General features: G+C 39.9%; 1 long non-coding RNA gene across 1 annotated transcript in view; it reads right to left on the bottom strand.

Annotated features, from left to right (window-relative positions):
- Nucleotides 1–13,759, bottom strand: part of LOC118469708 (uncharacterized) — a 150,137-nt gene extending 136,378 nt beyond the window's left edge. Inside the window, exon 1 of the long non-coding RNA XR_008600731.1 lies at nucleotides 13,293–13,759. This is a non-coding gene — a long non-coding RNA (uncharacterized LOC118469708). The remainder of the gene's footprint in view (nucleotides 1–13,292) is intronic.
- Between the last annotated feature and the right edge of the window lie 11,588 nt (nucleotides 13,760–25,347).

Below are 25,347 nucleotides of genomic sequence, written 5' to 3'. Positions count from 1 at the left end.
ATTTGCTGTTTTTTTTTATCTGACTACGTCTTGCAATTTTTACCTCCATCTAAAATACTTTTGTCACATATTAGCATCACCTTATAACATTTGGACCAAACCTTTACTTGATATTGATATTTCTGAAATTACAGAATCTCATCTTACTGCATACTTACCGTGCTACTGTTTGTGTGCATCCAGTTCACAGTTTTGATATTTACAACATGTGAAGGCAAGAAAATAAGGAAAAATTCAAATTCTCTGTATGTTAAGTTACACTGCCTGGCCAAAAAAAAAAAAAAAAAAGTCGCCCCCTGGATTTAACAAAGCAAATAAGTAAGATTGAATAATTACTGCAGTGATGACTATGTTTCAGCTGACAACAACTTACTTAATCATAGCGGATGCAGTGAGGAGCTTCTCATTTCTTAAACAGCCATGTTGGAAGACATATCCTGTGGTCGTAGAAAGGATACTAATCTGTTTCAGAAGGGTAAAATTATTGGCCTGCATCAAAAAAATAAAACTACTTAGGAGATTTCTGCAACTACTAAAATCAGGTTCCGTCCAACACATTATTAAAACCTGGAAGGATAGTGGTGAACCATCGTCTTCGAGGAAGAAATGTGGTCGGTCATGTGGTCTGATGAGTCCAGATTTACCCTGTTCCAGAGTGATAGGTACATCAGAGTAAGAAGAGAGGTGGATGAAGTGATGCACTCATCGTACCTCCTTCCTAAAAGCCTGTGGGAATTAGGGTTATGATTTGGGGTTGGTCAGGTTCAGCAACATTATATCAGGGCCCCCTCCTCTGTCCCAGCTTCAGCCCCCACCTGACCTTCCTCATCCTCCCGCTCCCCCTCCTTTCTCCTATCTCTCTATCCACCTTCCTGCTGAAGCCTGGCAGAGCTGCTCTGCCCAGCTGCTGTTCATCTCTAATCACTCATCAACGGAACTCCGGGCAGCTGCAGTGCAACACACCTGTTGATCATCCTCTCCATAAAAGCCGGTCTCACACTCTAAACCCTGCCAGATGGGAAACTCTGCTCATGCAGTCAGTTCATCTCGCCTTCGCACATTGCTGTGTTCTCTTTAAAAGAGTTTTTCCCTGTCTAACCCTGTTCTCCTTGTTTAGCTCTGCTGGCCCAGCTGCCCAGTCCTACCTCATCTCCTGTACTCCGGATTCCGCCCTGACCAGACACCCCCCCCGGACCTCTCGGACCAAAAGAAGAGCATCCGTTATGCTCATATTAAAGTCATTACACTGGTTCCTTGTTGTTTTCATCCTCATTTTATAAAATAAATCAATAAATGAATGAACTTGTATCAGGTTAGAAAGCACTACATAGCCTTGCACAATCACTTGAGACACCTTGCAGCCAGACTACCTCTTAGAAATGCTGCAGATTTATGAACCAGGAGGGCCCTTCTGATCCTCCGGGTCTTCCTTTTGAACTGTTCCACAAAGCAGAACAAAAACATTTGGTGATGCACCTTTCTGGAGGTTACACTCCAAGCATCAGTAACAATATTCCAGAGGATTTCAGGCAGCCTAAAATATTATTTTTAAATAATCAGAAAAGGGGTCCCTGTATAGCTCAATGGGTTGAGCAGGGTGATCCATGTACAGGGGCTGGTCCCTGATGCAGCGGCCCGGGTTCGATTCCCGCTCGCTCCCCTTCTCTCCTGTTTACTGTCTGTTTCTCACTATACCTATCCAATAAAAGCTGAAAAAAGGCCAAAAAAAAAAATGTAATTGGAAAAGCTGTCTATTCAGTTTGACTTTAATGTTGTGTTTTATAGTTGTATAAAGTCACGTATTTATGCTTATTTGTTGTATTTTTCATCATTGTAATATATTAACATCTCTCTGTATTAATACAATCAAACCATCATGTCTAATACTTTCAATTTTGTTATTTTTATTGCTTTTATTAGATTTTATCATCTTGCCAAACCATCTTTTGTTGTTTTGTTTAATTTTGTAGCTTTTAAATCCATTTTCCACATTCAGTGTTTTGCACTTTGAATTGCACTTGATTTATTTAAAAGGTGCTAAATAAACACAGATGGATTCATTGATTTGGTCACATTTTCCCACAGTTGTAACTTTGTTTTCCTGCCTCAAGTTTACAATTTTTACTCCTGTGCTCTCCCCTGTAAGGTCAACTCAGTTTGCCCTCTGAAATCACCCAGTCGCTGTCAGCTCGTCAGGGAGGCGAGAATGAAACAAAATAAAGATGGCAGGGACGGGGAGAAAATTGGACTCATTGGATGTGAGGAACTTATGACCCCGCTCTCTGCTACACACCTGCACTGAGGAAGCTTCCAGTCTACATCAGCACTTCCAAACGCCATGGGACATTTCGAGATGATGCCGGGGGACTCAACTCCGGCGGACAAGCCGACTGAAACTCCAGATGGCCGGTTCACCTCTGACCTCGGAGTGGCCGCTTGCTTAAGGGCCTCTTATGATGAGAGAGAGCGACTTTCTGAAGGGTCCAGGTCATTAAATAGCCTTCACTCACAAATCTCACAATACTTTGGAGTGCACTGAGGCCATCAGAGAAGCCTGAGAATCGACAAATTGATGTTCTTCACTGTTAAAACTTATATTTGGAAAAGTGTTGTAAAAGGATAGAAAACCCAGTGCTTGTACTTCCTGAGTGACTGTTGAGTGCCTCATCATTCCTCACACCTTCCCGTGCTGAAAGAAGCCTACTATGACAACCCAAACAATGTGAATCAGGGGAAGCAGCAACAGTGCATCATTAGTCCACTGTTGCCATGGAGCCCGTGTTGTTAAAAGTAGTACACCTACAGCTAAAAATGAAAAGTATTACCTTTTTTGCCTCCAGTCTGCCAATCCGGGCAATGCTAAAGCAAACACTTCCAAGATTGGAAGGTTCAGGATGAAAACAGCACAAATGTATTCACTTTAGAGGGGATAACTTGTTACTTTCTTGCTGCTGCAATAGCTCGGATCCAGCTATCTTTGTAATCTCCTCATTAACCACATTATCATTTGAAGTTGTCTTTGGGGCAGCCTCCCTGAATTCACTGGTGGCAGGATGGTTTGTGAGCTATCACGCTGTCAGAGCTGTTTTGCTTATGGCTGTACGCGGGCGAACGGCGTCCAGACCGCAAATTAGCGAGCCTATTCACAGTGTTTGATGCCTGTGTGCTCAAACTGACAAAACCACTGAAACCACTGCCAGATCTCTGAATCATAAAATCGGAGTCATCGCATGGGAAATGAGTGAAAATGAGAGAGAGGAATTCATGGAGACAACTGCTGTTACTCCAACCCAAATAAAGTGAATGCAGTGTTGTTACATGAAGGCTGGACACGGAAGAGGCAGGGAGGACGGAAACACTGAACCAGCACTCAGCCTCAATAATTGTACCCAGGAAGCCAATGCAGTAGAGGACAAACAATGTAACATATGTCAATAATGCAATAGCCATAAATGCTCAGACCCTATAATATCATAACAAGAGAAAAGAATGAAGAATTGGAAAATAATCTATTCCTATCCTTATATCAGTGAACATCTCCCTTCTTACCGTTTGTAATGTCTATTTTCAAGCATCACAGTAAAACAATAAAGCTCAATAACTCTAACATGGACAGCCATTGCATATTGAATATAAGTGCAAGCTGTTCATCACAGCTGCAATTTATTACAATATGTACTCCTGCTACATGGTAGCAGCAACTTCAAGGGCTGGAAAATTGAGCCAGCACTCGTGTCAAAAAATGCAGTTCCTCAATTGGCCACTTGAGGCTGGCTCCAAAATCAAGTCAATCCACATCAACCCAAATGTTAAAATGCCTAAATCCACTTGCTTACAGACTGATACAATCTGATCTCTATGGCTCATTTTCCCATTAAAGACAACTGTACGGGGGTGGATGTTTATAGAACGTACATATTTGAATTGTATAATTGTACCCTGAGCTTCTAAACTGCCCTTATGGAAAACTGTGGGTCACTTGACAAAAAATTAATCCAGGGTAAATTTAGGAAAAGGTTGGGATGTTGCTCAAAAATAAAAGTCCAAAAGAGCTTCTAGCCATGTAGGAAGAAAAGTTCTGGGTATGGCATTATTGGTTGGTCAGACACTCTTAGCACTTTGGTCCACATTGAAGTATCTCAATAATACCTGGATGGATTGGCACAAAATTTGGCATCATGCTACCCTTGGGAGGGAAAGCAATAACTTTGGTGACCCTACAACTTTTCATGTGGTGGCATCATCTGGTGAAAATTTAAATCTGATCCAGTAATTTCGTTAAAATGTACTGATATCCTAAGTTGCACTCTTAGAGCTATACAACAAACGGTAGTACATTAAGCAATATGGTGAACATAGTAAGCATTATACCTTGGTAGCATGTTAGCATCATCACTGCAATGTTAGGTTCAACCTCACAAGGCCACGAGCATGAACAAAGAAATCCAATTTTATTTGGTACTTAAAGCCAGACTATGCAGCGTTTGAAAGAAGAAATAAGGTGTTCTTCCTCTTGCAAACATAACATTTGAGTTATAAACAATTAAAGGCACCTTGGTTCAGTTTAGTACACTCAAGCCTTGGTCTGATATGCTCATAGGTTTAATCATGCATAGAAGAATTTTTTTGCACCCCAAAAAGGAGATTTTAGCCAGCTCCAAAGAAAAATGTACAGTGCCAAAATGGTTAGGATCGAGAATCTGAAAATTGTATTATTTAATTAGGTTTGTTCATTGGAATTAATCTCAAGCATAATACGTATTTGTCTATGAAATGGTGAGAAATACCATAAACCTGGAATACATAACACAGACTGTACATGGACTGATTCTGCTTACGGTTGTGCAAAAGGTACATTTTGATTCTGTTGTCAACTAATGTTGCCAAACTTTACAAAAGTCTATTTGAATAAAAAATAATGTCATAATACTGGAAATTCCCACTGACACAATGCTTTTAAAAAAAAAATTATATTTAGCACCATTTCCAATAAAATGTTGAAAAATTGCCCCATATTTAAATCATAAAATGTTAGATTGTTATGAAAAGCTAACTATAATGAGGCTAAAACATGATAATGAGGTACATTTTTACATTTATGAAAACCTCCCAAACTAGTGTTCACTTTCAAAAGCCTCTGTGACTGTCGCACATTTAAAAGGCAACATTGTGCAAGTAAAAACAAAACATTGCAATGTACCTTCAAGTAAAAATGAGTATCTTCCACAGAGCGGTTTAAGCCTCCATTCACTTGTCAATAGTCCTTGAGTCCTAAAGGCACTAAAGTGCAAGTACAAAGGAAAGCAGTGCAATCTTATGCCTTTTCAAGTAAATGATGAGTTTAAAAAATCTAATTAAATGCTATTCAGCTGGAATGAATGGGACATTACGCAGTCGCATCTCTGACTTCATGATTGTTTTCTACCTGTGCTACTGCTGTACTGCATTTTCACACTAATTAGCATGTAATTGTCAGTTTCTTTATACCGCCAAGAACATGCAGGATGCAGGATTTGAACCACAGTCCAACCAATGATCCACCCTGACCTGACCTCCTTCCTACAGCTTCATACCCTGCCTGGATGAACATGGTAATGCTCTTCAGACTTAATTAGATCCTGTTACCTTCACTGTTCACATCAGACATTTTTCTATGATTAGGTGTGAAACACGTTATATGCAGCATTTACCCACTAACGTGAAGCTCTCAAAAGTGAGTGAAATCAAAGGAAAATAGTCATTCCCACTTTGTGAAAGGAAAGGACAATTCAGACGTTAATTAACCCATGCACTGGCTAAATCATAATCTCACATTTTTCTTGGATCTTTGATGACTTGCTTCCTCCCACTCCTTCATGTAGAAGCTACATTATGTATAGAACATTATGTGGATGTTACATATGGATTGTTAACGACATGTCAACACACACACAGACATGTGTAATAATGCAGTTGTCAAATGTGCTACAGCCTGGTCTTCACTATATTCCCAAACACCCACATGCTTTGAAAAGGAACTTCAGCACTGTGGAATGACTTCAGATAGACACTGGGTGCAAAGGAGATTACACACTAAAAAAAAAAAAAACATTTCAGTCTCTCCTTTTACATAAGACTTTTTTCATCCAGTTTTTTAAAAAATACCACAAGTTACCTGACAGAGCTGGTGAAAATGATTTTTTTTTTTTTTAAAAAAAAGGAGAGAATCCTGTTGACATGACCTACATTCTAGATCATCTAATGTCAACAAATTCACTTTGACAGTGCTATTTAAGACATCACAGCAATGACTCATTACCTGGCTGTGATTGCATTTGCTGCTATTGTCCTTAGTGATGATAATAATGCCACTTCAGTCATATGAATAAAGATGAGTACAGTTAGCCATGCTGCATTTGCTTTCATTGCCCACACGCAACTAAGACTTAGGTTTGTTTCCAGAACAAGCTGAACTGTCTTGCAAATATTTGTCTTTCTGAAACTTCATTGCTACATCTGCATTGTCATTTGACCTTACTTACACTGTAGCAAATTACGTCATCATTTTTGCAGGGAAATTTGTACTGTTTGCTGTATCTTGATGATTCGCGACGAAATGCACACCTTACCCTCCTGAACAAATAAATTGGGTATTTGTTTCTTTACTGAGGTTGTCAGGAACTTGTTGAAGTTGCGCACTAAGGGTAGGGGTGAGCTTAACAGCAGGTGGTAGACACTAAAACTTGTGACGGCTAAGCTAATTTTGGCAGGAGTCTTTATGAGGACTTCGCTGCTGGTATCATTACTGTTGTGTCTATCATCTGTCTTGGTGTCTGCAGCTGTGGAAGCTGTGCTGCCACCAGTGTTTGAACACCTCAACCACTCTTGAATATCAATGCAACATTATCTGGACGAGAAGCAGACTGAATTTATCCAGCTGGAGTTAAAAGCACCCACGTGCAGCTGTACAGGCATCACAGCGGATTCAAACGATTTCAGTTACTGTTTTATGCAATTTTGCAGGTCAAACTAACCCTGCAATGCACTCACAATTAAATGACGGTGCATTCAATATTTAAATTTTAAAAATTATAAACTGAGGCCGCAATGCATGCTTTTGCATCCCCGTAGAACTGGGCGTGACCATGGGGTGGCCCTGAATGGCAAATCTCAGCAACTATTGGATGGACTTATGTTCATTATAGGGTGAATTGCTGATTTCTTATATATGCAGCTATTTAGAAATTCAGCCACATCTGTACTTAATGTTCATGCTAATTAAGCATTAGCAAGCGAACACACTAAACCAACCAAGCTGAGCCGAGGTGCGTGGTGACAGTTAGCATGGTAAAGATAATACCTGCTAAATACCAGCACATAAGCATGAGATTAGCGTTTAGCCTAAAGCAGTCTTAAATAACCTCTAGCATACTGTAGCTGTGAATGACATTTAAAAAATGGCATATTTTAAGCTGTTTTCACTTGCTTTCCTCTTTTGACAAAAAAGCTCTTAATTGCTAAAAATTGCACCTGCTTGTCAGTTTATTCCACAGCAGAAGTATTTTTTTTAGGAAAACATATTTGATAATTCTGAATATTTACACAACCCCAGAGATTGTAAAGCCCTGTCTGCAGCCTGGCTGGCTGTGAATCACTGCGCCTTGTTGCCTTATGAAAACAGCACGAGATAAACTCTGACATATTTACACACATCGTGATGCGACTCTTTTACAGAACACAGGAGTGTTTTGTCAGCTTTCGAGGCACTGTGATCGCAATAATGTCAGGATTGTGTGCGTGTTGTGTGATGACAAAGGCAGCGAGGGAAAGTGTGCGTCGCGTCCGTGTGCATGCATATGTCCTCACATGTGTACATTCAGCTACCTTTATCTCCGAGCTTGTGCAAGAACACGAATGCAGCACTCATCTGTATGTGTGCAAATGAGGTCTGCAGTGTGAATGTGTATTTATGCATGGGTGTGCACATGTAGGCGTGTGTGTGTTTGTGTCGGTGTGTGTGAGGCCTGTTGCTGGCCATCCAAGCAGACAGGTGTCAGGTCGTATCAGCGCATCGCTCCAGTGACCAGGTGGAAACCTGGAGGAGAAAAGGTGAATCACCTGGCCACACTGGGGCAACAAAACTGCTCGGCTTAGTCTACCATTACCTAAACACACACACACACTGATGGGGACACATCTGCAAACACACACACACACACACACAACCATACACACTGTTAAAGCAGAGTGAGAGAAAAAGAAGAAGAAAAACACGGCAAAGCAGTGTAGCGACATGAGGAGAGTGAGGAACGACTACAAACTGAGGGAGGCTACTACTACTACTCCTGGCAGCACACACACATATACACACACATGCACCCACACAAACACACATTTTCAGACTGAGTCACAAAAAGTCACATACGAAGTGCGAAACACACCTACTCGCACATATGATTGCGTGACTGAATCCAGCATGAGGCGGGGAGCTGTGGAGAAGCACACAAAGAGAAACATGTAGTAAATGGACACATCAAATAATTAGCAGCTTGATTGAATTGCACGCACACACACACACACACTCACACACACACACACACACACACACACATGCATCATCTCCACAGGGGCTGTGTGTGTGTGTCGCCCGTGTTTTGTCAGTGCTTGATGAGGAGAATGATCACTCTTCCCTTCCGTCCTTCCCTCCATCCCTCATTTTCTCACTCCTAATTAATTTACACACACACACACACACACACACACACACACACACACACACACACACACACACACACACACACACACACACACACACACACAGACACACACACACACACGCTGTTGTGAAGATAATTGCAGCAGCTAATGACAGCAGAGTGAAGCAGAAATAACAGCGGATGGGACACCAGCACTGATGTTCCCTTCGACGCTTCTCCGCTCATTCAAACGCTCCCCTCCTCCCTCACACACACTCCTCCGCCAGTCTCTTTTCACCTTCCCTTTTTCATTTTCTGCTCAACCCACACACACATTCCCGCCCCGTTCCTTATTCACCCACTGCCTTCTTGTCGCCTCCTCCTCCTCCTCCTCCTCTGCCACTCTGTTTCTTCCTCCCTTCCTCTCCTGCTGCTTCACTCACCCATGACCCCACATTCTCCTTTTTCCTCTCCTTCCTCCTTCTTGTTTTTCTACCACTCACTCCCCCCCCCACCCTCCACTCTCTCTTGCTCTCTACCCCTCCTTCGCCTTTGGGTGCTGAAGCAACAGAGCAGTGTCGGGGAGCCTCTGATCACGGCGGCGTTAACCACAATTGAGGGTGACATGTGGCGGGATGAGACCCGTGTACCGGAAAACCTTTGCTGGCCTGCCCGCATTCAGCCTGGCGCTCGCCTTGCCTTCCCCTTTTCTTCTCTTGCCTTTATGAGCCTGTGTCTGTATGTGTGTGTGTGTGTGAATGTGTGTGCATAGCTAGCCATCCTAATGGGAAGGAAATGTTACCAGCCCACTGGGCTGTGAAGGGCTGAACTCACCTTGAGCATAGAGAATGAGAAGAAAAGGCTGAGAGACAGACAGGCAGACAAACGGATAAGAAGGTACGTGTAAATACATCGTACAGAGATTTAGATTGATGGATCTTAATCTTACGCTGATTCCCTCTGCAGACATATTCTTGATTCTATGCAAATGTAAATAAAAGTAAGAAAAATGTGCATAATCAAAAGAGCAGCCATCTTCTATCAGTCCAGTAAATTATGGTAGTTTATCGTTACTTTCAACCCTGTCTCCCCAACATTGTCATCCTGTACAACTAAACAGCAGTTTTAAATAAATTGTACAATAAATGTACTTTTTACTGTTAGGGTGATAGTATATGAAATGTTTTCAAAGAGCCACAAAGTTTAAATCATGTGGTGGTGAAGTGTGTCTACAACAGGACTTTCACCCAGCAAACTAGTGTTTGTGTCCCATGTGGAAACATCATTTGAAGATTTAAATTTGGGTTTAAATGGACTGTTTCACAATGTCACCTACATGTTAGAAGCCTGGTTAGATTCTGTCACCAAAACTGCATAATTTGCTTTTGGAAAAAGTCATAAATGCAACCCTTTCACAAAACATTTGATACTTCTCCATTCTCTGGGTTAGCAAACGGACAAGTCCCGCCCCATGTAATATGTGATTGGTTGGTTAGCAGTGTTGCTTCACAGCTGGAATGTGCTTGTTTCAAATCCAGGCCCTGGCACTTCTGTATGGAGTTTGCATGTTCTCTCTGTGTTTCTGTGGATTTTCATCATGAGCTCTGGCTTCCTCCTACAGTCCAAACACAAGCTTAGATTAATTAGTGATTCTAAATTGATTGCCGGTGTGAGGGTGAACATGCATGGTTGTTTGTCTGCTTGTGTTGGCTCTGTGACTCTTTGCCTAGGGGGTAAAGATGCCAGCCCATCCATGATCTACAGGACACAGTGGGAAATAGAAACTGAAGGGGTGGAATGCTGAAATGGAACCATAGTTGGAAAATGATACAATATCAAGGTTATTTACAGAGTTCTGCTACTGTGCCTATAAAAATAACAAAACTGCACCTGATTTAAATTTGGCTGCCATCCCTGTTCCCCAAAGTCATCTCCTTGTGCGGTCAAGCACATGTCAAGCAGCACCTGTGATCAGCGCTGAATCTCTCTAAAGCGACCCTTCAAATGGAAATTTATTATGGGGAAGAGAAAGAAGTGGAGTCAAATTGGGTGAGTAGTGCAGGTGAGGAGCAATAACTGACAGTGAACTCACAGTGAAGAAAATAACAAGCTGACCTGATGCACATTACGTGGTTATGGAAACTGCGTCTCTTCCACTGTGAAACCTGCTGTTTCTTCTCTTATCACCAGTGATGATCCTCAACAAGAAGGTTGGATCATCTTGACTGATGACTGAGACATGATGTGATGTTTTCTTTTCTGCTCCATGATCACAAAAACATACATAACACGCGTTTGTATGCTGAAAATGCAGTGTCATGGGACATTCTGACTCATGACAATTGCTGCTTTCGCATGTTGCATATGAATTACATGTTCTCTGCATTGGTACCACAAACAGTATTTGAACCTCTGGATCAACTCGCCTAAATGGCAAAGATGTGTTGATTTTATATTTTGGAAGTGTCACGGTCAAACATAATCTGGAAGAATCATATCTGACAAGGCAGTTTAGCTGTACAGTAACAGTTAACGTTTCTATCCAAGGTCTTTTTGGATTTCAGCATCACAAAATACTGAACAGCAACAGGAACACATAGTTCTGCAGTGACAAAATCAGCAATTACATATACGTGAAATGTCCCAAACTCCTTTTAGTATATCTCCTCTATTCTATACACAACTTCTACCTCTTTCCTGGACACACACAATGTCCTGTGTTTCCCTTCCAACGCCTGGAGGAAGCTCCATTGTATCTCTTTTGAAAAATGGTGATGTGTTTGATGTGTTTTGCAATTCCACTGCATGTTTGGACACAGGAAAACAGCTGACAGCTACAACAAGCTCATGTCAAAATGCTCTTGTGGCTGACTGTACCGAGGTTTTAAAGCCAGGTAAAAAGCGGGAAATGAGAGTTGGAGCTGTTATGGCAGCATACCAGTGCCCACGGTTTGGAAAAGGAATTTTCAGCAACCGTCTATGGCTGTAATCGCATCAATTTGGTCGTGTATTAGAGTTCGATGATTTGGCACGGGCTTTCTCGCCTTTTTTCCTGAACGCACAATGCATGTTGTCGTGCAAATGTTAAACATACTTCATGTAAATTATCGAAAAAGTTCACCAAAAGTAAACCAAACCATGATTCTTTTCTGAGCCTCGCCAGTTAGTTTTGGTGCCAAAACTTCCCCAAACATGAGCTAAAAATGTAAGTAGACACATAGTGAAAATCAATGAGTAAAAGTGAAAGTAAACACCGATCGCCGCTTTATGGGCGGGACAACGAGGCTACTGAGCCAACAACAAGATTGAAGTGGTCCTACCTGCCCGTATGTATATGTATCTTTTGTTATAATGGTCATTTAAGGGATTACTGACAATCAAAATGGGAGATCAGTGTGTGTGCACTTTTCTAAACCTTGTTATTTAGTCAGAGATTTGTATAGTATAAAACATTGTAGGATTTTTACCTTTAATATTTAAATGAATCTGTCAAATTTATGACTTTAATCTTATATCTCTGTTGGAAAGCACTGAAATATCAGTGGCTTGACCTGGGTTGAAGAGATTACATAACCAAGAGCAACTGTATTGGTTGACGAAGTAATATTTATGTCTGGGGAGATCATGATCGTGAGCTTAGGCAATTATAGCCATAGATTCTTGCAAACATACCTACAAAAACTTCTGTGCTGTCTTTCACTTTGGAAGCATTCTTTGGGCTGCTAATGTCTATGTCACAGATGCTGACATTGTGGATGTTGTCACACAATGGGATAGAAGGTTAAAAAAAACTATAATCTGGCATGCTAGTGTTTCTGTCTGGGCATTGAGAGACATTCCAGATACAACATTGTTTGTCATCAGCTATGATTCACTACATGGGATAAAACAATCAATTGTCATGCCTCATGCTCTGCTACAACATTCTCCCGATGTCTACTGTCTTCCAGGTTGAGCTAATTTCATGCCAGTATTTGATGGATTCTATAAATCACATAACCTATAGTATTTTATTGTTGTTTCTCACATAAATTTACATTCAGGTTACTTTTTTGTATTAATCTGTCCATTCTGGTGCCATTTTGGCTTCTAATCTAATCAAGGCTATCAAGTCTAGACTACAGTCCCTGAAAAGGATCGACAAAACATTTTAAAACAGCTTTACGTTGCCTAAAATTTGAGGATTTGTGCATTTTAAGCACACATCACAGTACAATGCTCCTGCAATTGTCCACACCCTTGTTTCTGGGGTATCTCAGTAGATTTGGCCCTGCAGTGAAAACCAAAAGTGTTTCTCCTCCCTTAATCATGATTCTGTACGTCTTCTCTGCTGTAAAGAAGCACAGGGTAGGCAATAACATGTGCCAGGGACAGAGAATGCGTGAGACAATGGCACCCTCGGCTGTGGTTGGCCAGAGCTAATGCACATATCCTCACACACAAATATGCACCAGTGCACACACAAACACCCTCACCAGGCTCCAAATCGACTTAACGCCTTTCACTAATTACCTTTACATTTTTACACTTCTGCTTACTCAAGCTCTGCTTTAGGCAACAGTGGGTAATTGATTTCTGGGCGATTGTGTGTGTATGTGTGTTAATAGTTGGTCTGACCGCTGGTCGCTTTGTTGCTTGATTCCGATTGAATTCGAATGCATTTGAAGCATCCACGCCAAGCAGCACTCGGTTCCAACACAACGGACAGGAAATCTGCTCAGATTAGCACTGTTGTCTTCCCCCGTCGAAGTCCTAGTAGTGGTGAGTCAGGAGGAACGTTCTGACTGTAAGAAAAACAACACAGAATGAGTCACGAATGGAATTATCAACAGTGCTGTGGTGGAGGAGAAGCGTGAAGGGCAAGCAAGTCTATTATCACTTGAAACTTCACTTCAGACTAAGGAGACATGCTGCCTTAAATACACATGCACATATTATGCCTTCATTTTGGTCGGGTTTCATTCTCAAGGACCCATCCTAGTTAAATAATGGGAACTATAAGTGAAATGATGATTAAATAAATGAACCACCATCACATATTTGCTCTACAGGTTCAAGTAACTAATCAAAACAAACCATCTGCCATATCAAGTTGGGTCAGTTTGGATGCTAACTGATCGTCTTTCTGCAATATTATACCAGCACCAACCCATACATTAATTTCTGTTTTGATCATTGGATTCAGTTGTGGCAGCAAAGTGAATCTCCATGTAGATTTTCACAAATTCTTTATGCCCCCTGACTATTAGCGAGGTGTCTTGACAGTGCTTACCTTTAAGGGAATGGAAAGTCCAAAATGGAGGAAACTATTGCAGTTTTTCTGCAGTATTGTCCAATAAATGTTTATTTCATCTATTCAGTTTGAATAGAAACATGTCAAACCAAAGAACAGGCAGTTAAGAAAGAGGATCTGATTCCACAAATGTGTCTTTTGAGGTATTCACTTCATAACTTAACTGCCAGCTTGGCGAGGTTTTTGATTCCTGAATAGAAATCTATTGGAGAACTCTGTAATGCCAAAGTTTGTAACAGCAAAACCAGGAAACATCCAGCTAATCATGTTAATTTGACTTGAGCACTGAAACTGTGTGCATGTGTAGTAGAAGCATAACCTTTGCAGCAAAACACTTTTAAAGCCTTATTTTGGTGCAAAGTCACCAAACTTTTAAATCAGTTTTACCAGATTCGACTGATGATTCTATACTGGCAGTTCTTATGCCAAGGTGATGATTGAAAACGCACTTTTGATTTACCTATTTGATAAAATCTTGGACTTGTTGGCTTGAAATAACTACCCTAGGGCATTTGCAGGATGGGTACTGTGTGATAAGACTGGCCTATTAGAATTCTGGCTTTTTTTTTTTTTTTTTTTTTAAACTTGAATGAAATAGAGATGCATGAAGAAAAATTTTTACTCATGCAAGCAGACTAGCATGTAGCTTGCCAGCTAGTTGACATTGTAAGACATCCTTGGTTGCCTTGGATAGACTTTTAGCTTGGGAAAGTTTAATAGTGTAAAATGACCTGTAAGAATTTAAGTGTGAGCCATGATAAGAGCCGGCTGAATTCTCTAAATGGTAAGGAAAGTTGCTTCAATGCTCCTTTTTCTTATCTCCTTTGAGATATGACACACTGGACGGTCCTTGAAAAGAAAAGGACATAATGGAGTGCTACTTTCAGAAACATTCATAGCGATGAACCCTTCACAGAAGACCTTTGTCAACAATCACCCTTGCAAGATTCTGTGGCCTTGTGTAGGAGTGATCTGATTGTTTTAGCAATGCACGTGTCTTGTACTGTGTCCACATCAATTCCCATTCACATCTTTCCTTGACCTCATGGTGTTTTCCATTGAGGTTTTGTTTGATTATCCAACCACAACCTCTGTGCTCCTAGCAGTGCTTGTTTCTTTCAGGATGCACAATGATGAGCAACATTTTTTCTTGAACAAAAGTGAAATCAAACACTTGCTGAATCAGACATGAAAAAGCAAAACTTTCTGTTTGTGAAACGTTGTTTCAAACACAAATAACAATAAAAAGAAGTAAAGTTACATAAAAATTAAACTCATGTCCTTGATTTCCTCAATTAATCTAAAAGTCTAAATCCATTTTATCTCCAAAATAACACTGCTTCTTTCTCTTCTTTTTGGAAATGACATTTTTGACACTATAAATACACCTTAAGACTGCAGCCCACAGCAAATTTACCATGTATAGAACTAGCAAACATAGTTATGTCAAATGGCTGCTCAAAAGCTATTGATATTATGTCCCTGATTTCCTTCTATCTTTCTTTGTTTGAACATTTAATTTGCTTTCATTTTTTGGGGAGGGGAGAATGGTATTAATTTGTCACAAAGGGGAGCAGACACTTCGAAGCCTTAATGACAACGTTTTACAGAACATAATTTTTTTTTTCTGGTGTTCTGTCATTTAGTGAGAGATTTTCTGATGAATATTGGACAAGATTCAACCACAGTTTAATTGCATGTTCTCCCGCAGTTCAACCTTGATGTCTAAACACAAAAGCAACAATTTCATTATTGACCATAAAGATGCATATGGGGCTGAAATGCTGCAGCTGTTTAAAAAAAAAAAAAAAAAAAAATCCCTTTGTGAGCACTGACAAAGCAGCCATATTGCAATGTGAAGTCTATGGCTGTGGAAGTAAACTGTGTTTGTTTAATCCTGGCCCTAATTTAAGGCTGACCTCCAATCAATAGCACATTGGATTGGAAAGTTTTTCGTCAAATAGGCACACAATTGCTGTCAAGCTCAGTCAAGCGTTTCATTGAGATTGAGGTGACAGATGCAGTTAGCTTCACAGTCAGAAGCAGATTCGAGAGTGATGACATATGAACATTTGAATACAAATAATTTATTTTTAATCACTCCATATGGACGTCTCTTCTTGTCGTATCTTTCATTGGAATCTTAGACAAATTAGTCTGTTGCAAAACAGTTTCTTTTTGATTTTAAACAGATTTCAACTCTCGCTCACTTCATCGAGCAGTATCTTAAATGACCCCTTGTGCCTCTTCCATACTGCAGGGCCAACATCCTATTTGCTCACTAGTGACAGCAGTCGAGAAAATGAGAGCGAGCTCGACTGTGTAACTTCACTCATTGTAGCGCATGACAGGGACACTAAATTGTCAGGTTGCAAGAAAACAGGGGCCTTTTTTGGCCTCGTCCTGATAACAACACATCATTATTTACCTGTCATAGTGTACAACACTGCATTTAAGATAAACTCAATCTTTATTTCCCCCCTTCTTCCATCTCAGCAACAAATTTGTCTTTAGACACAGTCTGGCTCTCTGAGTGCTGCTGTGCATTCAAAGTCCTGTATTTTTTTTCCACATTTATTTCAGAGGCAATGTCAGGTCGCAATGCTCCTGACACTCTGTGGAGTTAACACGCAGTGGAGCTTCAAAGACGTGTCTTTCACAAGTCGGAAGATGTAAGCTGCAATGGTGTCTCACCTGTTTGGTGTCAAGGTGGTGATGCATTATGCAGCAGCGGCGTAGTGGGTCATGTTGTGTAAAGAACCAGTATGCGGCCCTGACAGCGTATGTGGCACAACCTTGAGGAGGTTTGAAGATAACACCGGCTGCTTAAATCCTTTGTCCCAAATCTATTCAAGCTGGAGTGGGTCCTCGACAGCAAGGTGTGCCCTTTACCATACTTACATTTTGTAAAGCTGAACGACCTCACAGCTACAAGGGATGCACAAATAAAACCACATATATAATACTCGAAAGCTATACATTCCAAAGAAAAGGCTTGAAGAGTTCATTTAACAACATTGCCACAACAATGACACATACTGCAAAAACTGCTCAGAAATGGCTTGAGGAATACAACAACATATTATAGTATCCTTTATTAGTACTGTATATAGTTGTCCAAAACTCCTTACTCCCACTTCACAACTCAAAGGACCCAAAGGATCTGCTGCCACATTACCAGTAAACCCCCGCCCCCCACGGTTGTCTTCTTTACTCCTCTCACCCCAACTGGTCAAGGCACCTGGCTGCCTTCCCTGAGCCTGGTTCTGCCAAACGTTGCTTTTTTACCCCCACTTTCAACCATCACCAAGTGCTTACTCAAAGGGACTCTGAGAAATTGTGGTTTTGTTGGGTTTTTATGAATACATTTTGTAAGCCATATCCTATGTGAACGGCCTTGACATTAGTCGTAACTTGGCGCTATATAAACAAAAGTGAATTGAAAGGAACTGGAAAGTCTGTGCCCAAGCCCTGGATAGTCAAGGCTACAGTATTATGTAGGTATTATGTATACAGACACAGTATTATGCAGATGGCCTAAGTGTTGTGACTCACTGATGTAGATACGGAACTCACATTCAATAAAAAACACCATCAAAGCGACGAACATTGTGGAGAAAAAAGAATTCTTCAACTCTTTGACCCCAGAAAATAATCATTTTAAAAAAGGATCTAGCTGATAAAAGATAGTTCTGGGTAACCTTAGACTTCTCAGATCACATATGAAGACATATTTCCACCAGCTTGTGGAGATTGTGGTTTGATTGCATTTGACATTCAAGTAAAGGCAACACCTTATGACTAAAGAACTACATTTGACAACATACTCAACAAGAACATTTTAAAAATTCTTCTGTACCAATAACACAATGAAAAAATGTTTGGACTCGCACAACATTATACAGCCTGTGTCACACTGAGTTATGGAACTTGAAAAACAAAGATAACGGCAATAACATCCACTGAACGACCTAGAAATACCTTGAGTTCTTTTACCAAAATGAACATGAACAGCAACCAGCAGCATGCTTGGAAAAAGCCAAATTAAACAAGAGGAAACCATTGTGGCTGAAATCTGCAGCCCAGCTTTTGACAGCTAAAACTTTTTCAAGCTAAAAGGACCAGCAATCTATGGAGAAAAGGCAGTCGTAAAAAAAATCCATAACGATATTGGAATAAAGCCTCAAACAGACTAATGTTTTAGGGTATAACTGTCTTGACTGACGAGTTTGGAATGAAGTGATTGAAGTGGCAAGAGTGAAGCAGGCCAGGAGGGACATTCACCAGAGAACTTGAGTTACAATTGTTTTGACTGTGTTATTTTCTCATTATGTCCTTGTACATGCAGTTTGGTTTTATGTTAACTTATTTTAATCAGTTGTCAATTCATTGTAATTGGCTTGTTCTTCTGTGAATTGGTCAAACCTGGTGTGGAAAATGGTTTATATATATATATATATATATATATATATATATATATATATATATATATATATATATATATATATATATATATATATATATATATCACATCACGTCTCCTTCTGTTCGACACTATTGGAGACTGGATGCAAAGGACATCTGTGCTATTTTCGTTTCCCTTCTGTAATGAAAAGAACTGGTGTCCATTATCCATCACCACAATCAGTCTGGATAGAATCAGATTTGACCCATTTGATCCGATCCATTGTCAAGTTCAAATCATAATCATAATTGGCTCAGCGGTTATGGGTGTCCCTCCATTGGTATTTTTATGAGAATCACAATCTGTAGCTTTTCATCAGTACATTTCTGGAGGCTGTAAATGTGTTCTCCCAGCACAGCAGGACACAACATGGCAGGTCATGACACCGACTTCGGCTGGATAGAGGTTTCCGGTCAACACAACTACCATGTGGAGAGATTACATAAAACAGCTACAGAGCAGCAGCAAAGCTGAGGTGAATGAATTTAAAAATGCAACCTGGCCTTCGGTCTTTGATCAGCATTCCCCACCCCCACAAAGAGATGCTTCTGAAATTCAGATGGAAAGTGCTGTTCTCACACAGGAGATGTGAGGGAGGGAAAGTGCACTTCGGAAACAATATCTGAAGTCCACTTTGAATATCTTGACTTGTTGACGTATGTTGTTCCTAATACTTGCTTTATAAACAACAAATGCCTCTCTCTCAAGTGGCAAAACAAGGTTTTGTTTGTGACGCAATTATCCTGAGAGGAAAAACACTGAAAGAGCGGAACAGAGGCTTTACAAGGTGAGAAATCAAAGGACAAACACAGAATCTCTCCACTTCTGTTAGAGTACCTGACTCTGGCATGAGCTTCAGGTCAAAAAACTGGAATGTCTATTGTGAAAGCTTGACTCCACAGTCACAGAAAGAAATTTATTTGGATTTGGAGGTTACAATTGTCTTGGCTGAAGATACAAGGCTGAGCCAGGTTGAGCCGCTTGTCAGAAACAACCAGATTGTAGGTCAAAAGGTTTCACTATATGTACCTTTCTGAGCCTTATACGATGATCAAAACAACCTGTAGTGTTTTGTGGCAAACACTTATCCCGACACTGAACAAACAAGGAATTGCTTGTTGGAACTAACATCACACTGGACCAATTTGGGGCTTGGGGACCTCAAGATACGATCAGTTGCTGCAACCTGTTGTGCAAATGCAAGAAAAGTTTCACCAATGCCTTATTGCGCATCCAAGGAATCGTTGTTGTATCCTTTGGTAGTCAGGTTCCACATGTGTGACATCAAATCAAAGATTGCAGGCTTTTTTTATTTTATTTTTTACAGCTATTACAAACAAGAACAAAGAAAAAATTGCATGCTGGATCTGGAATCAAGCCAAAGATTTTTGGGGCTTGGTGTCCAGAAGATGCAAACAACTGCTAAAGAAATGCAAAGAAGCTTGTTAGATGCACAAAAATAATAAATGGTCCACAACTATATGGCATGTTTTAACCTTAGCAAGGTGTTTCTTATTCACCCATTCAAGCGGCTTGCCTACGAGTTGGGAGCAACTTGGGGTTCAGTGTCTTGCCCAAGGACACTCAGACATGCGGGGAGGTCAGGGATCGAACCACCAACTTTTCAATTAGTGCACAAACTGCTGAGCCATGGCTGTCCCAAAAGAAGGCATCGAAGAAACTTTTGTCACATGTTTTGGTAGTCAGGTTTGTCACATGACTTTAAATTCAAGATTTGCAGCTATTTTTACAGCCATTACTTTCCCCCGGTAGCAGATGCCTAAGCAGTTTGGCCCATGGCTCACCTCATAAAGTATTTATAACTCAGTGAGCCAAGAAGTCATGGATGACCAGTTACAAGTTGCGAAAGACTCAGAAGAAGTTTGAGAAAGTAAGAAAAGGTTTTATGTCACAAAGATGCACTTTGGAGAGTAAAAGAAGAATAAAATAAAAAGAAAGATCTCGACTTGTCGACAGCAAATCACTGCAAAGTCTGAATTTCTTTAATATTTGATGAGGAAGATCAAACATACAGTGACATCTTCAAATTGTGACTTCTTTTTTTTGCCCATTTTTCGCAATGAGGTTTCAAAAGATTGGAATGGCGTGTATAGCTGACCTGACATCTGACATCAACATGGTGGAGTCACTGTATGACCTGTCTCAAGAATAGAATTAATGGATACACATAAAGACAGAGAAGATACAAGGGCATAACAAAGTTGTCTTTAGGAAGGACTTTAAAGTAAGCTACCTAAAAGGGCAACACAGCAAACTTTTGTACTTCCTTTAACTATGCTATAAATACAGTCAAATAGCAGCTCCTCTATTTATGATCAACAGATGGAGATTCCTGTATCTATATGGTCTTTATTAGATATGAGTGTTTGGAATACAACTAAATATCTGATAAGTGGATAATTAATGGGTCTAAATACATATAGTCTGTGCAATATTAATAGTTATCTCAGTGTTTCTGTGTAGATTTTGGTTTACTTTTTTATTTTTGTACTGCATTTCTTAAATGTTTTAACTACCTAAAACTACAAATTTCCCCACTGTGGGATTAATACAGGCTTATCTTATCTTAACTGATGTGAAAAGTTTGACTTCGAGATTCAAAATCATTTTTTTAAAAAATATTTTACAACTAATCAGAATACAAGGTATTTGATCATTTTACTACTGTTTCAGCAAACATTCCCAAGGAACAATGTAAAAACAGACACTCCAATGTCAATACTGTTATTTGTATGATAATTCCAACTCTCAACAGTGTTATTCCTTAAACACAGCTGGCCTTAAGGATGCACAATTTTACTGTAAGCTGTTGTATCGCATCGCATCGTATTGTATCGTATCGTATCGTACCGTATCGTATCCAACTCCTCAACAGCTTAAGAAAACTACAACTTACAAAATAGTTCATCATCTACTGTTCTGAATACCTGAATTCAGATTATTATGTGCTAAAAACAAAACTACACCACAGCAGTTCCACATACCCACTCAGTTTGTAGCCTACATGTCTCTTTCATCAGCTGATCTCTGAACCAGTTTCTTTCTCTTTTCTTTTCGCCATCTCATCTGACGATGCTCTCAGATCTGCATGGTGTTAGTTATAGCAGCCATGGATTAAGAGCTTGATATGATGGGGTTAGGAGATACATTTAAACAACCTTAAGCAATAAAGATGCAGCAAATAGTTAAATAACACATTAAAAGAACTTCAAGCCTACTTAAGGATTCCTAACTAACTACTCTTTTGACAGGCTGCTATTTTGGATAAAAACGCCCCGTGTCTTTCTATTGAACTCTGATTCACTCTGTGGTTCATTAAAGCAGCTCCTGCAGCTCCTGTTTACAGTCTGCTTGTTGGCTCCGACACAAAGGGTGGGTTTGTCTCAAGTCCTGCGGCACGAGTGGGCGGTGGGTCGGCAGTCATTGTGTGTTAACAGGATGCAGCGGTGGCGACACGGGCAACGTTTCAATGGAAAACAAAACAAGCAATGTCAGAACTTTGCAGAAGGAGCCTTGTTTTAGTTTAGGTGCGTTAACAGCTGTGTAGTCTGCATTAGACCCCGAGGGAAGAGCTACGCAAACACTAGTTCAGAAAGGTGTTTACAACAGTGCAGATTACAGCTTAAAGAGGGTGGACATTTTATTTTATATCCTGCATACTCTGTAACCACATTATTATTCAAGTGAAAAAGAGAAAGCTTCATTTTATAGGGAGGTATTTAATCAGCATTTTTAAACCATCAGCATAATCTATCATACTATAAACTATTATAGTCGGAGCTATAAAGGCACTATATTTCCAAGGTTAATCCTAATGTTTTGTTGCCTGGCAAGAATAATAATGTCAAAAAAACACAGTTAAACCATAAGTGCCACTTTCTACAACTTTAAGCATTTGAGATCAAAACAAATCAAAGAGGAAACCCACAGACATATTATGTGTATGTACATATGTTTTCTTATGTGATATATTTATCTCCTGCTGTGTTACTTATTGAACCCTAAAGCAATTAAACACTACAATTAAAATCACAATAAAAAACTGTATTATGTAATTTGTTACGTGCCGTTTTTGTTGTACTTTTGTATTTGTTAAATCCTTCTCAACCACAAACTTACACCCTCCAGTTCTACTCGTATGCAGGATGTAATGTAGAGTTTTTGACCTTATTAACAACATATGATGATGATGATTGTCTAATTTGCCCATCTCTCCCTAACCATCTAGTGCAAGAGATACTTCCAAGAGAGAGAGAGAAAAGACATATATTAAGCCTGGTCCTAACCGAATCACACACTTCTTGGATTCTCTAAGGATTCTCCAGTATTTCGAATGACAGCAGTAACCTGGTGGGAGCAGTTGCGTGGGAAGGGAGTGTTACGCATAGACAGACTTATCCATGGGATCTTCCTACTGTACTGCTGCCACAGTCTTGTACTTCGGCCCAGACCTTGACAGGAACTGTTGAACGGAGGGCAGAGTGTGTCTCCTTTACTAACCCTCAGCTGGATTTTCCAAACCAGGTTTGACCGGGTGACATCTTAATCACAAAGTTGCTTCTTGATATGTCGGCTGGAGCTATACCTAAAGCGGGAATAGACTGCTCCGAGGGCGGATGATGAGGTGGGGGAAAAATAGGGCAAATTAATGCAGGAATTCAACCAGAACACAGAGTCAAGTGGCTCATTTGGGTTTTGCAGGAGCAAGAAACATCATCGCGCACGAGTGCACATCATCAGCATGCTTCTCTATCTGCAACAACAAGCACCATTTGGATTATAATATCAGCCATTGTCATTCTAATTCCAACCATCTGCGGTTTCCATGGTGAAAACAGTGAGAAGCAGAGCCCACACAGGGACTTGTCAGCAGTCATGAATATTTTGCATTGAACTCAGCCTGTAAAACAGAGGAAGAAAAAGAAAAAAAAAAAGAAAACATGCAGTGTCCAGCAGGCATTTCCATACAATGAGCTGACATGAAGGGTCATCTTTATTGTTGTTGACTCGAATTTACATTACCCATTCTCATTCCTATGAATGTCCCAATATTTGAATTCTAAATGCAAACACTCCACAAACAAAAAAAAGTAGTTTCAACTGCTGTTTCTCTTTTAAATCCCGACATTTTTGCTCTAATGTGACACCGCTGTCACCGCCTGGACTGGGAGAAAACTGCACTGCAATGAGATCTGTCTGCATGTGGTGAAAATTTTCAGCCGGCCAGAAAATCTGATCAGTCGTGCAAAGTGTTCGACCCTCGCCGCCCCGAATGAGATCAGTGTTCACTCTAATTACTTTTTACAAGCAGCCTTCATCAGAGGAGCTGAAGTCATCTCGGCCCTTGCAGAAACGGAGAGACAACTGTTAACAGTCTCATGTTGTTAGATCACTTGTGATGTGATGCAGGAGTCACGCCAGGAATCCTCTCAGTCAGCAGGGATAACGTCTTAACATGTTGATTTATACTGCTAATTTAAGGGAAAGGTAGAATAGATTAAAATTGGTATTTAGATTTAGATTCTGGATACTAGTTAATATGTAGAACACAGAACTACAATGTTAATGTTAATGATTATTTTAAAAAAAAATGTCAATACTTCCTCGGTCTTATCCATCCATCCATTATTTATCCACTTAATCCTCATTAGGGTCGTGGGGAGCCTGGAGTCTATCCCAGCTGACGAAGATATTCCTCAGTCTTATGTATTTGGTATTTGGACTTTCATCATATTAAATTTATTAAGCAATAACTCTGCATCACTGAAACTGTTTCTTTCCCAAACCTCCTCAAAACAACGTTTCTGTCAGAAAATAATGACTCCTTATCTATCTTGTTCTATATATATACAATTAATGAACAAATAATGACATAACCTAAACATAATCATGGTTTTTTAATCCTTATGTTTGTTAAACTTGCCTTCCTTTTGTGTTCATTGTTCATGGATTCCATACATCCCACTGTTATCTGTGCAAATGTATCAATAATATCACTTTTTAACCTTCTTTTCTTTTGATTTTATAAATGCCACAACTGCATTTCCATTAAAATGCATGGCAATTTCTTTGTAAATTGTTAGACAAATCTGTACAAATAATGAGATAACCTAAACATAGACAAGCTTTTATTGTTTATTTTCAGTCCTTATGCTTTGTTGAATTTGTATTTATTTTGTTCACTGTTTGTGAGTTCCACAGATCCCACTGTTATCTGTGCAAAACTATTAATAATGTACATTTTTAACCTTCTTGTCATCTCATTTTATTAATGCGGCAGTAATAGCTGTGTTTCAATTCAAATGTATGACTTTTTTTTCAAAATAATATGGAACTTTATGTAGGTGGTTCAAATTCTTGAATCAGGAGCTATTTTCCACTGTGGAAGAAGAGTTGATATTTTGAGCTCATGGCTCCCTCAGTCTTGTGCAATGTTTCTATTTGCAAAGAAATGCAGCTGAAGCCTGCTTAAAATTATCTCTAAATCTGACCATATGATGCCACACACTAATTAGAATATATAATTACAGAACAAAGCATCCATGCTTTACATCTGTTCACTTGTCTCCTGCTCTCTGTGCTCACATGTGATGAATTTTAATACACTTAAAATCCCAAATAAGGTATTCTCATTGACATATTTCTTTTTCTGTTTCTATTGTCAGACAGCAGAATGAACACTAAATAACGGCTCAGCCTATTAAGTCTACAACCAGCAGTCACTTCACAGTCATTTCCAAGCTGCTGCTCGGCGCCGCTAACACTGATTTAATAAACCACGATATCATCTCACAAACTCGCCTGACGCACGGGTTAAAAACAACAACTGTGCCGTGATATCAGCTATATTTACATGTAAAATGATCACTCAGACAGAAAGTTAGAAGTGACAG

The sequence above is a fragment of the Amphiprion ocellaris genome, chromosome 24 (genome assembly GCF_022539595.1).
Source record: "Amphiprion ocellaris isolate individual 3 ecotype Okinawa chromosome 24, ASM2253959v1, whole genome shotgun sequence".
In the NCBI taxonomy this organism is placed as follows: Eukaryota; Metazoa; Chordata; class Actinopteri; family Pomacentridae; genus Amphiprion; species Amphiprion ocellaris.
The sequence above is the reverse complement of the archived record's forward strand: the minus strand, read 5'-3'. Positions and strand labels throughout refer to the sequence as shown.